The 13,657-nt window shown below is 45.6% G+C and overlaps 1 protein-coding gene across 5 annotated transcripts in view; it reads left to right on the forward strand.

Annotated features, from left to right (window-relative positions):
- FOXN3 (forkhead box N3) overlaps positions 1 to 13,657 on the forward strand; it is a 402,468-nt gene that overhangs the window by 205,462 nt on the left and 183,349 nt on the right. The gene's annotated exons all lie outside the window — the stretch shown is intronic.

The following is a 13,657-nucleotide window of genomic DNA, read 5'->3' on the forward strand; positions in this document are numbered from 1 at the left end:
GCTTAAATGCCCAGAGCATGCTTTCCATTCCATTCGAGAGCACAGGGAGATCAGCTCCTGCTTTGTGACCACCTGGAGGGGTGGGATGGGGAGGGTGGGAGGGAGGGAGACGCAAGAGGGAAGAGATATGGGAACATATGTATATGTATAACTGATTCACTTTGTTGTAAAGCAGAAACTAACACACCATTGTAAAGCAATTCTACTCTAATAAAGATGTTAAAAAAAAAGATCCTGCAAGCTGTACGTTGTCCTCAGGGCTGCCACGTGGGGGAAGGAAGTGCTGCCGGAATAGATGCTGTCTTTTGTTGTTTTTGTTTTGGGGAACAGCTGCATCTTTGGAGCACCCGAAGTACAACTTTTCTTTCTGTTGTCTTAAAAGATTGATACCAGTGCCTTATAGATGCACTTATAAGTACTCATTATGTACTTATAAGGACATAACTTATCAGAAATGTAAATCACATCCTCCCTGTGGTGTGTGGACCCCACAGGCCGTGGAGACCTTTCCCCAGAAGTTGAGTGTAATTTAAGGCTGTGTTTATGTTGCCAAACAAATCCAGTGTAGATGACTCCAGCGGAAGGATGTTGGAGTTCAGCTCTTTCTCACCCATTTTAGAACATGTCCATCAAACCAAAGCCCTTTCTCTCCTAATTCCCTTTGAGAATTTCTTTAAAGTAGCACATGATTTTAAGAATCTCCTTGCTGCCGGGTGAATTCAGAGACGTGGGGTCCCACCTGGAGGGGAGAGGATGTAAAAAACATTGGGACAAACGTACACAAGTTGCCCCAGTTTGTGGGATTCTGTTTATCTTGGTACAACCCTTTCTGTGGATTGTTGGAACCCTCTGAATGCTGAAGATTTGAAAACACTTCCAGGAGGCTGGATTTTCTCATGGAAGCAACATGATTTGCTGGAAAGATGGGGGCAGCTCAGAAGACTGTGGCTGGCTCTGCTTCTTGCTGGTTAGGATCTAGGGAAGCCCCTGTCTTTTCGGAGCCTGTTTTTCTTGGCTATAAACAACCTGAATCTTCTCAGATTCCTTCATCGAGTTGTTTAGGGCCACCTGAGATATTTGCTTGCCCTTCGAAATTTGCTTTACAAACAGAAAGGTGATGTTTTGTCTGCAGAGGGTCACGTGCCAGCAATGCAAATATAAAGTCATCGTAATAACAATAGTAACTTTTTCACTGTTTTTCATCTGACGTGAACGATTAAAGAAAATGTGTGTGTGAATGAGTGTGTGTGTATCAGAAGGTATTTGTATGCACACTCCCATTTAAGGATGTACATCACTTCGTACAGTAGATCATCCCCAAATTATTCGTGATTTGACTCGGAAATGTGTGATAGGTTTTCTTGCATCTGGTTACCTACCTACTGATGTTGGTCACGGGACTCTTACTTTGGTGGTGACACGCACGGGTTCCTGAGTCAAACTGAGGCAAGTTAGTTAACTTGTTTGAACCTTAACTTCCTTATCGGTAGGGCCATCCCACTACCCACCTTCTAGGTTTGTTGGGCGAATTGAACGAAATAATGCACATGAAATGCTAGCTTGGTGCCTGGCACATGGTCAGTTCTTGGTCAGCGTTCATGGTCATTGCCGTTACTACCGCCGCTACTCACGTGTGTGTAGCTTGAGTTCCGAGTTGGACTGACATTTAGGCCAAGTGACTCTGCAAGATCCTGAGTGAGTTAAAATTTCTTGTGTATAAAATTTCCATGGATAATCAAGGGCTGGCTGTTTTGGGAAACCTTAATTAGTCATTGTGGCATGGTCTGAGTGCGGTTGGTAGGAATCCCCGGGTATCCCTGGGCAACGCACCTAGCGTCCCTGTTTCTCCCCTCCCCTGTGGGGGGGATCAGATGCCGGCCGCAGGAGTCCTTCCCGAGATCCAGTTCGGGACTGAGGAAACGGTGGTCAGAGAGGACTTTTACACCGTGAGATGAAATGCGCTGTGTAGCAAGCCAGAGATACCCACCCCCGCCCAGGCGTTGTAATCAGGTAACTCAGAACCCTTGGCAGACTTTCTCCGAAGGTCCTGTGCTTGGCTATCAGGTCGCCTTGTGTAATTGTCAGTTATTAGGTACCCTCATGAGCTTCTGGTTGACTCTCTAGAGGGCTGTTCTCTGTGTTCTGCCCCTTGCGTTGCAGTGAGTTCTCAGGTGAGCTGAGAAGCATCCAGACGCAGGTGTGCTGTCCCAGGTTGCCTCTGTGGCCCTGTACGAATCTTCTAGGTCACTGTGCTTATGGCGCAGGTGAATCCCCATAGTGCCCAGTGCTCAGTTTTGACACTGGCCTTTCCGGGTGACACATATCACATTATCACCAAAATCAGCAGTTTGTGGGAGAGACATGCAGATACTGAGGTATCTGCCCTTTTGCGGGACCTCCCAGGAACACAGTTTGTGAGGATGATATGATGATGAGGTTAAGGTTGATGATGATGAGGTTAAGGTTGTAATTTGCTTTTTAAATACAGTTGACCCTTGAACAACAGGGGTTTGAACTGCTCGGGTCTACTTTTGTGCAGGTTTTTTTCAGTAAATATATTGGAAAACATTTTGGACATTTGTGACCATTTGAAAAAACTTGCAGGCGAACTGTGTAGCCTAGGGATATCGAAAAAAATTAAGAAACATACAAAACACATGTTAATTGTGTATGTTATTGGTAAGGCTTCTATCAACAGTAGGCTCTTAGTAGTTGAGTTTTGGGGGAGTCAAGAGTTATACAAAGATTTTTGACTGTGCATGGGGGCCTGGGGGTCCGTGTCCCCCCAACCCTGCATTGTTCAAGGGTCAGTCGTACTCAGAAATGGGCCTCAGGGAGACTCAGTGTGAGGCCAAGAGAGGACGTTTAGACACCAGGAAGCTCAGACCTCACCAAGGTTTTCATGTGGTTCCTAGGGTCCAGGTCAGCGAGTCTTTCTGGGGGACTCTGTTCACTTATATGTTTCTTCATCATTAATCGCAGGATCAGATCATCCTCTGACTCTATCTCCCCTCCCCTCTCTGCCTAGCGCTCTGTCAGGCGTGTGTTCCTTTGGCGTCCTGGACCAGCCACCTCTTACCTGCAATTGTCCTGGGCACCCTCTCCCTGTCCCGCAACAAATTCGGCCACTCCCTCTGCTCCCAGGGCCCCGTGGATTCTGTCTGACTAGCACCCACAGTAATATCAAAGGAATCTTACAGGGTCCTTTGATCATTATTGCTTCCCCCACCTGGGTCAGGGATGGTCTCAGATTTATCCTCGTAGGGGACGCTACAACATCAGGGGCCCAGGCTGTGCTCAGATACCATTTGTTGAAAGTGTCTCCTTTGCTGTTGGGGTGCTTGTGCTAGAATTTAGAGGCACTGTAAAGATAATTTCTCCTTCAAAGCGGGCCGAGTTGCTTATAGCAAAATACTGTGGCGAGAAGCTGGATTCCCAGCCTAGGAACTGCCAGCCAAGACCCCATGGGGACGGACCATCAGGGAGAGTGGGTGACTCGTTGGTCCCATGGCCAGTGGTCTACTCTTTAAAAAACCAACCAGCCAACCAAACCAACCAAACTACCAACCCAGCGTGCGTGTTCTACTGAGAGCGTCTTTATGATTATTTAAAAAAAATAAAAGGCCGTGATCATTAAGCTCCAGCCCAGTAGACACACAGCCTGTAACTGTAACTCTTACCTGGCCAGGCACATTTAACAACTCTTAGTTATGGAAATAAGGTGATCAAATTATATGTGCCAATTAGATAAGATCATATTGGAACATTTAAAAATAGATGAGTAACTATGGACAACCAGAAGATAAAGTGGCACTGGTGGGCCAGTTGTAATCCAACCACGGGTGTCTCTGTCAGACCCACGTGGGCCTTTGTCACCCTCCATAAAACGTTACTGTGGTAATTCTCATTTGCCACGTTTGAATCACTTTTTAAAAAGTAGAGGTACCAGAAGGAGTGTAAGTTCGGTCCAGAGTTGGAGCTGGCTGTCATCTTCTCACCTCTCCATAGTGTGTTTATTAAAAATCCTTTCCTGGGTCTTGAACTTTTAAAATAACTGAGTTCTTACTTCTGTCAGTGTTCTGAATGGTGAGTTTTACCTCCCCTCCTATCCACGAGCTTTAAGTCAGTTTGCTTTTTAAATCGGGGGAAAAAAAGGCCTGAAAAAGGCAAGTTAATATATGTCTTTTATTCTCCCATGTAGCCTCTTTGCAATTTGCTTATGCAGTTTTAACTTTAAGGTTGTAGATGTGATGCAAACAACTGTTATTTATAAATTTTAAAACGGAATATATCCACATTCCAAACAACTTTATCACGTACCGTCCTGTTTTATATATTTATATATAACCTGTTTTATATCGGTGACAAATAAAACCTTGTAAATTTGCTCATCTTTGTTTCTGTAATAAAGTTATTAGCAGTTACGTGGTCATGTAGAATTTATTTATCTATCCGTATATCCTCTGTGTATGTGGTTGTGAGAGAGAGGGAGGGAGGACTGTTTGATGCCACGATATCTCGATTTCATTTGAGTAGTAATTTCACTCTTTGAAGTGGTGTAGCACGGCTGGTTTTGCAAGTATATAAAACCACCAGCTTTTTATATTTCCTGTGTGTTTTGAGAGTGTATGAAGTTTTTGTAAACTTCTCTGTGTCTGTATTTCTTCTCAGCCTGCCTAAGCTAATACTGTGAGGTTTCAGAAAGGGAAGAATAGTTAACTCTTACTTGCTAAAGGGCCCCAAAGGACAGATTGGTGAAACTAATTGGGAGAATCCCAAGATTTAGTTGGATAAAAGCAGTGATTTTAAAGATGCCAATTCTTGGGCTTCCCTGGTGGCGCAGTGGTTGAGAGTCCGCCTGCCGATGCAGGGGACACGGGTTCGTGCCCAGGTCCCGGGGGATCCCACATGCCGCGGAGAGCTGGGCCCGTGAGCCATGGCCGCTGAGCCTGCGCGTCCAGAGCCTGTGCTCCGCAACGGGAGAGGCCGCAACAGTGAGAGGCCCGCGTACAGGAAAAAAAAAAAAAAAAAAGCCAATTCTTTGACTTGCTGACTTGGAGTATCAGAGTGCGTGTGTGCGTGCCTGCCTGTGTGTGTGTGTGTGTGTGTGTTCCCTTTTCTTTATTAGAACTTACCAGCATAGAGTTTGACAGTATTTTTAAGTAAATGTCTTTTAGGTGTTTTGGTGATCATTTTATTATTGATTGTTGCTAGTGCACTAGCTCTTGACTGCCTTTGGTAGTTGGAAAACAGTAGTCTAGAGAGTACCAAAAATAACTCATTTCAACCCAAACAAACACTTGCCAGCTTTGCCAGCCGCCATGAGCTGATGTGCTTCACGGTTTCCCTCCCTTTGGCCTCTCCTAACCCCCGGTGGAAATTAGAGGGATGAGCGGTGGAAGTCAGCGTCATAGTGAGTGATAGAGGAGAGATTCCTGTAGAGCAAGAGCCATTGGTTGTAAACTTCAGTCAACTGGTGTCCTTCTGCCATTCCCACCCCGACCCAGCTTCACCTGCCAGGTTTGTCCTAGAGATCAATTTGGTTTTAGGCAGATCTTGGGGCCATTTTGGTTTTATTTAGGTGTTAATGCAAGGAAATGATTGACTTTTCCTGCACCGATTAAACACACACACAATCTGTCCAGCTTCTCCACTAGAGGTGAAGCATTTTCCTCATGCCTAAAAAGTTCCTTCCCCACCTGTGCCACCTGCATTCCCTCGTCCCCTTCTCCGTGGATGCTTGGTGAAGGGAGGGAGGCTTTCAGAGACAGCTGAAGCACGCTTGTGGGAAAGCCTCATTATAGAGCTCACGTGTCTGAATATCGTACAAGTGACATGTTCATCTTGATTTCCACCTTCCTAGCTTTTAGAATACATCTGTAAAGTGATAGCAAGATGATCGCGGGACTGGAGGAGAGTTGTGTATCTGATATTCAGAAGATGCAATGTTAGTGAGTTCGAAATAGTCAGAGGCTGTGAATCTCAGGGGCTCTGTGTCCAGCTCCCGATGCCCACAAGCTGGGCTGGTCCTCCAGGTGCCGGGGCTGCCCTCCCCGCCTGCAGGGCCGCTCCCCGGAATGAAGCTAGACTGAGGCCCACCAGGCCAGGGTCTTGAGAGAGGGATTCCTGTCTGGACCAGGTATGTAATATCTCTTTTCCATTCCTCCTTCTGCTTTTGGAAAACAAACAAACAAAAAAACTATTTAGAAAGCAAAGTGGGACATTTAAAACACTGCAAACAGTTTGGGAAATCCAACTGTCTGATGTGATTTCTTTTTAAAAATATCTTTCTTCTGGTGTAGTTGTCTATTTTGTTATGATGTATCTAGAAAAAAATTCTTTGTGATCAGTTTTGTTCTTTTTCCTTCTCTCCTCCTCTGTTTCATGTATTTGGCTAATTTTTCAGATCCTTTTCTTTTTTTTACTTCCTTTTTTTTTGGCTGTACCCACTTGCGGGATCTTAGTTCCCTGACCAGGGATCGAACCCATGCCCCCTGCACTGGAAGCGTGGATTCCTAACCACTGGACCGCGAGGGAATTCCCCAGATCCTTTTCTTAACAGTTTAAAATTTTAAAAATCCCCCTTGATGTTTTTAGATTATAAATTATAGAATTTTAGGACAAAAAGGGCCTTTAGGAATCACTTACTTGCTAAGCATCTTGTTGTGGTATGACGTTACTGGCACTTGTTAGAATAACTTTTCTTTGTTTTATTTGCTCTTTCCAGTTTCACCCAACTTCTCCTGTGACGTCCTTTGACAGGAAGTAGAATTAAATTAAGTGTCTTTTTCACGCTGGGTATGGTGTTAGGCGCATTTTATATGTTATCACCTTTAAGCCCAACAAGACTGGGAGAAGCCTGTTTTACGTCTAGTACGTAGGTGAAGAAACTGGCAGTCAGAGCTGACAAGAGGTTTATTCCCGGTAACACCACAGTAGGGTAGTGGTGTAGACAAGATCCACACAGGCGGATCCCTTTGTTGCTTGGGAGCCATGCGCGTGGTTGCATTCTGGAATTCTCCCTGGGAAGCCCTGGCATTGCCTCTTGCCCCCTCACTGGTCAGAGTCAGTGAGGAGTGTTTGCCTCTCACTGTTGACAGTCCCAGGGAGCCTGAACCTCAGAAAGCCAGACTCTGTCCTGGGGCTTTGATGGGAAAGTAAGAGGAGGGATCGGGAGAACACAGTCTCCAAGGGGCTGCAGTTTCTAGCGGGGGCAGCCTGGGGTAGGGGGGTAGCTGGAGGGGGCGTGGGCGTTGGGTGGGTCCACAGGAGGAGCTGGCCTGACAGAATATGTGTGTGTGTGTGTGTGTGTGTGTGTGTTGTGTCCTTGTGTGTGTGTATGTGTACAAGTGCGAGGTTTCAGCACCTTTGTGCCCCGCAGGACTCATCCTTTCCCTCCTCTGCCGACCTACACTGCATCGGCCAGCTTGTGCTGTCCTTTATAGTTGTGTATTGTTTGTCTTCCTCTGGAGGTTCTGCACCCTAAAAAACGGACCTTGCCTTGCGTCGTGGTTACAGGTGTTGTTAAGTGGCCTTCTTCAAAATGAGGCACGACAGCGTTATTCCCTAAGTCAGCTGTCTCCCCACCCTGTAGCAGGGCAGCGTGGAGGGTAGGGCCTCTCCACTCAGGAGGTGGCAGGTTTAAGGTCTGAAGGGTAGGGACCTCCCTTGGGAAGTACTGGGTTGCCACAGGGTCCTGGCACGCAGGGGCCTCGTTGCACAAGGAAGCGACTCAAAGCAAGGAGCATCCTCAGAGCCTCGTATGCCTCCTGGCATCACTCCAGTGCCCACGTCTCTGCTTTGTTCTGTTTTGATCCTTTCATTTCTACCGTAGTACGTCTGATATAAAATGCTTCCTTCGGACCAAGGAAAGTACCATCAGACAGTGGAAAACAAATAGCCATGTGTGTTGTTTTTTTTTTTAAGACGAAATTCGCATTATTTCACAATTCGGCAAGTACTCCCCCTCACAGGGCAGGGCCTGCGTGTTTTGGAGCTTGACGTCAAGGAAAGCGGGCTATTTAATATTTTACCATCATGATCAGGGGAGCAGTGTTCGTGGAGCTTTTATTACGTGCCACGCATAGGACTATCTCATTTAATCCTTGCAACGGTCCTGTGAATCAGGTATTATTATATCACTCCCATTTTATAGATGAGGAAGTTGAAGTTCAGAGGAGTTAAGTAACTTGCCCAAAGTGCCCAGAACAGAAAAATGGCAGTGTTGGGAAGCTAGGAAGGAGATGGGGAATTGAAGGTACGTGTGTACTAAGTAATCTGTAGTAACACATTCTCAAAGCATAGAGTTAGGAGCCCGTGGGATGATTTAGTCTGACCACCTAATTTATAGATGAGAAACTTGAGACCCAGAGAGGGAAAGTGAACTGGACATACACGTTGACTTTCAGAAGCAGTGGTGTTAGGTGCAGCTCAACAAATACTAATACGTGTACTCATCACTGATGGGCATACTGACTCCAGTGCGCGTCCGTACCTCTTCCCTCCCGCATCCCTGCAGATGGGCCCCTTTCCTGCCTTGGAGCACTTGACTTAGATCATCATTGGCATTCTCTCCCCAGTTCCACAGGACCCAGCCCAACTCTCTTAGCGCCTGAAGACTCCCCTTACCTGGTTTTAGGTTCCCAAACTACAGGAGCTTTGAGTCTGAACCCTGGGTTCAAGTGCAGAAGCTGTAGAGAGGGACCAGCCAACAGTGGCCTGTGTTTTTGTAAATAAAATACTGTGGAAGCACAGCCATGTCTGTTCATTTACATCCGTGGTTGCTTTTGTTCTGCAACGGCAGAGGTGAATAGTTGCAACGGACCGTGTGGCCTACAGAGACTAAAAGTTTTTTTTTTTTGGCTGCGTCGTGTGGCTCGTGGGATCTTAGTTCCCCGACCAGGAGCTGAACCCGTGCCCCCTGCTGTGGAAGTGCCAACTCCTAACCACTGGACCACCCGGGAAATCCCCACAAAGACTAAAACAGTTACTCTGATCCTTTAAGAAAATGTTTACCAGTGCCTGCTGTAGAAGAATCAGTTAATGTTAAACCTCTAAAGCCAGACCACCTCAGACCTACCTTTCTGTGTTCGTAAGCTTTTGCTATAAAGTTTGGGGTCATTGAGGGGACAGCAGAGGGAAGGGAGTGGCATATGTCCAGCAAGTTCCTTCAAGTACCTTAATCAGTAGCTCTTAATACAAAGACTCAAAGGTTGTATGTTCACCTGAGCACTGGATTTCCCCCTGCCTCCCAAACTTTGACCTAGTTACTCAAATCAAACCATTATTCTTCTCTTTTCTTTACCTGCCACTTCTAATCCATCGCCAGGTCCCATTGCTTCTGCAGATTACATCCCGAAGCTGCCCTCTCTTCTACGTCACTGCTGCCACCTGGGCACGTCGGGCCTGGGCTGTGGCATCAGCTCATCATAGATCCCGGCAGGTCCTCTTCCACTCCCAACCCTTTTATGTTTCACACAGCAGCAAGTTCCTGTCTTCCAACTCACAACTCTCTTTATTTCCTTCACAGCAGACGGTACAGTCTGTCATAATCTTGCTTATTTGTTTCTTGACTTACTTACCGTCTTCTTCCCCCTCCAGAATCCAAGCTTCAAGAGAGCAGTTGCCTTATTGTATTGTTCTGTATTCACTAATGTACCCCCATGGTGCCTGGCATACAGTGGGTACCGTATGGGTGAGGGAACGGAAGAGGGTGGGTGGTGTTGGAAACATCCGTGGAAATGGCATATCAGAAGCATCAAAAGGGATTGTTTGGAATTGACGTGTACACACCGCTGCTATATTTAAAATGGATAACCAGCAAGGACCTAGTGTACGGCACAGGGAACTCTGCTCAATATTATGTAACAACCTAAATGGGAAAAGAATTTGCAAAAGAATAGATACATGTATATGTATCACTGAATCACTTTGCTGTACACCTGAAACTAACGCAGCATTGTTAATCATTATACTCCAGTACAAAATAAAGAGTTAAAAAAAAAGTGGGGGGCATTGTTTCAGAGTCACCAGAAACACGTATCCAGCTCCCTGCTCCATTTTGCCATGGGTCCTGCCTCATTAACCCCCATCCCCAAGCATGGTCCCTCCCCTGTGAATTGGGGGTCACATCGAGGGAGTCCTCCGTTACAGCTGGGAAAGGGCTTTATCCTTCAGAAGTGACGAGAAGGAAGAAAATGGAAACCATTGCTCTAGAAGGGTGTTTACTACCCGTTTTGGACCCAGATCCCCAGTAAGAAGTGTATGTTACTTTGTGATCCACTGTACACCAACACGCAGGTGTACTCACACACACATTTCACAAAATATTACTTTAGTACAGATGCTTTCTAAGCTGTTCTGTTTGGTTCTAGTCCTTTCCATGAAGGCAGTGCTGGTTGTGACCCATTACATTGACTGCGTGCCCCATTAATGTATCATGGGCCACATTTGGTAAACAATGTTTTAAAATACGGTTTATCCTCAGAGACAACCTAGCGAAGAGACCTGCAGTGAAGGCCCGATGTTCGGCAGACTGACTAGTGCTACCATGCGGGTCTGCAGAGTTCCGGGAACAGGGAGAAATTCATGGCCTGCCAGGGATGCCCCTGGATCCAGACCTCTCAGGGAAAAACAAGTTATCCTTAGAAGTTAGATTTAAGATTTAATTTAGTTGCTATTCTTCTCTCTCTCTTTTTTTAAAACCCTTCTCACTAATCAGTTCTTTCTGTAATATAGGTTCTCCTGGTCTTTTTTTCCTGCTATATACTGATATTTTTATTGCTAACAAGGAATTGTCTGTTATTCCCCAGGTGCTTTTTAATTAAAACAACAACAACTTGGCTTCATCTGTATGTTTTTACTCCTCTTTCCTTTTCATATTAGTTTTCTCAAACTCTGTGTGTGTGTGTGTGCGCACACACCCGTGCTCATGTGAGAAAGATCTTCCTTCACCTCTCCCTTCCTTCACAGACATGTTTTTGTCTTAAATATATATATATTTATATATATAAAATATATAAAAACATATTTATAAATATATTATATATTTATAAATATAGAAAATATGTATATTTGTATATTTTATAAAAATATATTACCTATATAAATATATATAACTATTTTTCAAAGATGAAAATGTGTCTGTGAATAGAAATCTTTCTTCCCTTATTATCTTGAATTCCCTAACATTTGATGGTGCACGAGCCTCACAGTTATTATGGTTCAACAAAAGAAATCCATATTCTTTAGATGAGATGCAGATAATTCTAAAAGCTCTGACCCTCAAACCTATTACACAACTCTAATCAAATTACACCCTTTTCTCCCCTGTTATGGGCATTAAATGTAATTTTTCCTGGCCGAATAAACTTGAGCATTCTCTGCTCTGCATAGTTCCATTTTAAAAGTTTTCAAGTCAACCTTCTTACTATTCTGAACTGTTACATGAAACCAACGAGAATGCTTGCAAATAAGATGCGGCGCCAGCCTCTTTCATGCTCCTTCCAAGCTCTGCCTGGAGCTCTCCACTGGAAAATCATTGGAGGGATTTGAGGGATCTCCAGTGTCCCCATAGGTGTGTCCTGAAGATGCCCTTTTGGCTTATTTTTTTTCTCTCTGGAAATTCTGAGTGTGAGATACTGAAATTAGTGTTTGGTCTGTGAAAATCTATCACAGTTCCAGACCACGCTCACCATAAAATGCAGAACTGATCAAGGTAGGAACCGTGATGATCCCAAGCTCAGGCACATTGCCTGCAGTGAAGATACTGGGAATGTGTGCTGACCAAGTGTGGAATTAAACCTTAGCTTGGTGATCACTGTGCGAAGACCCGAGCAAAAGAAAACTTCTAGTAGGGAAGTCAGAATTGGCTTCCTGAGCAAGGGAGAAGTAACATGGAGTGAGGGGTTCGTAGAAGGGTGATGGGGGGGGGGTGGAAATAAAGTGGGGCGTCTTAGAGAGTAGCAAAGCTCTCCAGAGCACACTTGCTGAGCCGGGGCCAGTGGCGCTCCAGGAGATTAATACTTAGTCCTCACGTGGAAGGTCTGCTTGCCGGGGACCCTACCCACTGCCTCTGTTGGAATTTGGTGATTCTTTCATGATGGGAGAATCGGATGTGGAAAGCATGGTGCAGCCAGCTTTGCCTTCTTTCTTCTGTCCAAAAGGACCTGTTCGTGGTCCCCTCCGCCCTCCGCCATTTATCCAATGCCTGTACGTTCTCCACTGTTCTAGGTGTTTCCTGTCATGCTGGACCGCACACCTGTCTCTAAGGGGGTCTTTATTTTGCCACTGAGGAAGCCTGGACTTTCTAGGGGACCCTGATTTGCCCCAGGCCACAGAGGAAACATCTGTCTGGCTTTAGAACTCCCGTTCTTACTGTAGCTCGGCCTGCCTCTTGTACCTGGATCACTTAGCTTGCGATCGTCCCCTCACCCCAATCCTGCGGGGTTTCCCCCTTTTTCTTCTGGTAAATAGTAGCGTAGTATAATAAACAAGGTGCTAAGGATTAGGAGAAACCGCCTTCTCGGCTTATTGTTATTTCCCTTCATTTGTTTGTCATATTTTTATTCCCTGTAAGATTAAACGGCCCTACCCTGAAAGCCACCTTGATGAAAACAGAAGCCCCGTGTGGTTCCCAGAACCAGGGTGATCTCATTGCAGAAACGTGTGGGTTGCACCTGGGCCCTGGCCCTCCAACTAGCTAGTTGGGAGCCTTGTCTTCAAGGGGATTGGAAAGGGAGTCCCACTGGCACAGGGCTCCACAGGGAGCCTTTGATGGACTCAGGCCAGGACCCCTGCTGCCCAGGAGGTGACTGGCTTTTGTGGTTTGCTTTACGTTATCCAGATCTGGTAGTCACTGGTCTTCCTCCACGCCTCTCAGCATCTTGGCTTTTGCTTTCTTCTAAAAAGTGTGCCGCACAGCTTTTCTCCAAAGGACAGAATGGAAGGTCCAGGGCTGATCCTTGGTGGCCTGCCTGCTTTACCCGGAAAGTGTCATTAGTCCCCCTTCTGGGCTTGAAAATGTACGCGTGGAAGGAAAGACCACGTAAGGGTGCTGAGTTTTCTAAAATTGAAATGTTTCATTTCTTTAAACATCCGGGTGGTTAAACTGGGAGCTTTGGTGTTTAGCCCAGGCAGGTTGGCCTGACTGGGACTGTGTTTGGGGTCAGGCCTGCACTTGCGGGGCGGGTGGGGGGAGCAGTGGGGGAGGGGGAGCAGAGGCTCTAGCCCCGGATCTTGGCTTCGAGCAGTTCCCTGTGCTGAGTGCACTGGTGGTGTTGATAGTAAAGAATTTTAAGGGGTTCTGTGAATAAGTTTGTAAGTAAACTATCTGGTAAGCTGATGACTGAAATACAAATTTTTAAAACTTTAAAGATTTTAGGAATAATTTATTTTTAGTTCTCCTTCTAGGGGATTTTCTTGGACTTTGCCCCCTGCATAATAGTTAAACGATTTTCTTGTTTGCTTTCTAAATCTATCTGTAGTATGATAGTTGTGAAAATTAGAGAGTCGTTGGCTGGAAGCATGGGGTGGGTGTGGGTTTATATAATTTGACTTCTTTTCTCTCCAAATCAGTAAATGTTTACAAATGACCTTATCAAGCAGCTTGGGTACATTCGGTCACTTGAAAGCGAGCAGTCAGAACAGTGACTGCCTA

Source organism: Delphinus delphis, chromosome 2 (genome assembly GCF_949987515.2).
Source record: "Delphinus delphis chromosome 2, mDelDel1.2, whole genome shotgun sequence".
In the NCBI taxonomy this organism is placed as follows: domain Eukaryota; kingdom Metazoa; phylum Chordata; class Mammalia; order Artiodactyla; family Delphinidae; genus Delphinus; species Delphinus delphis.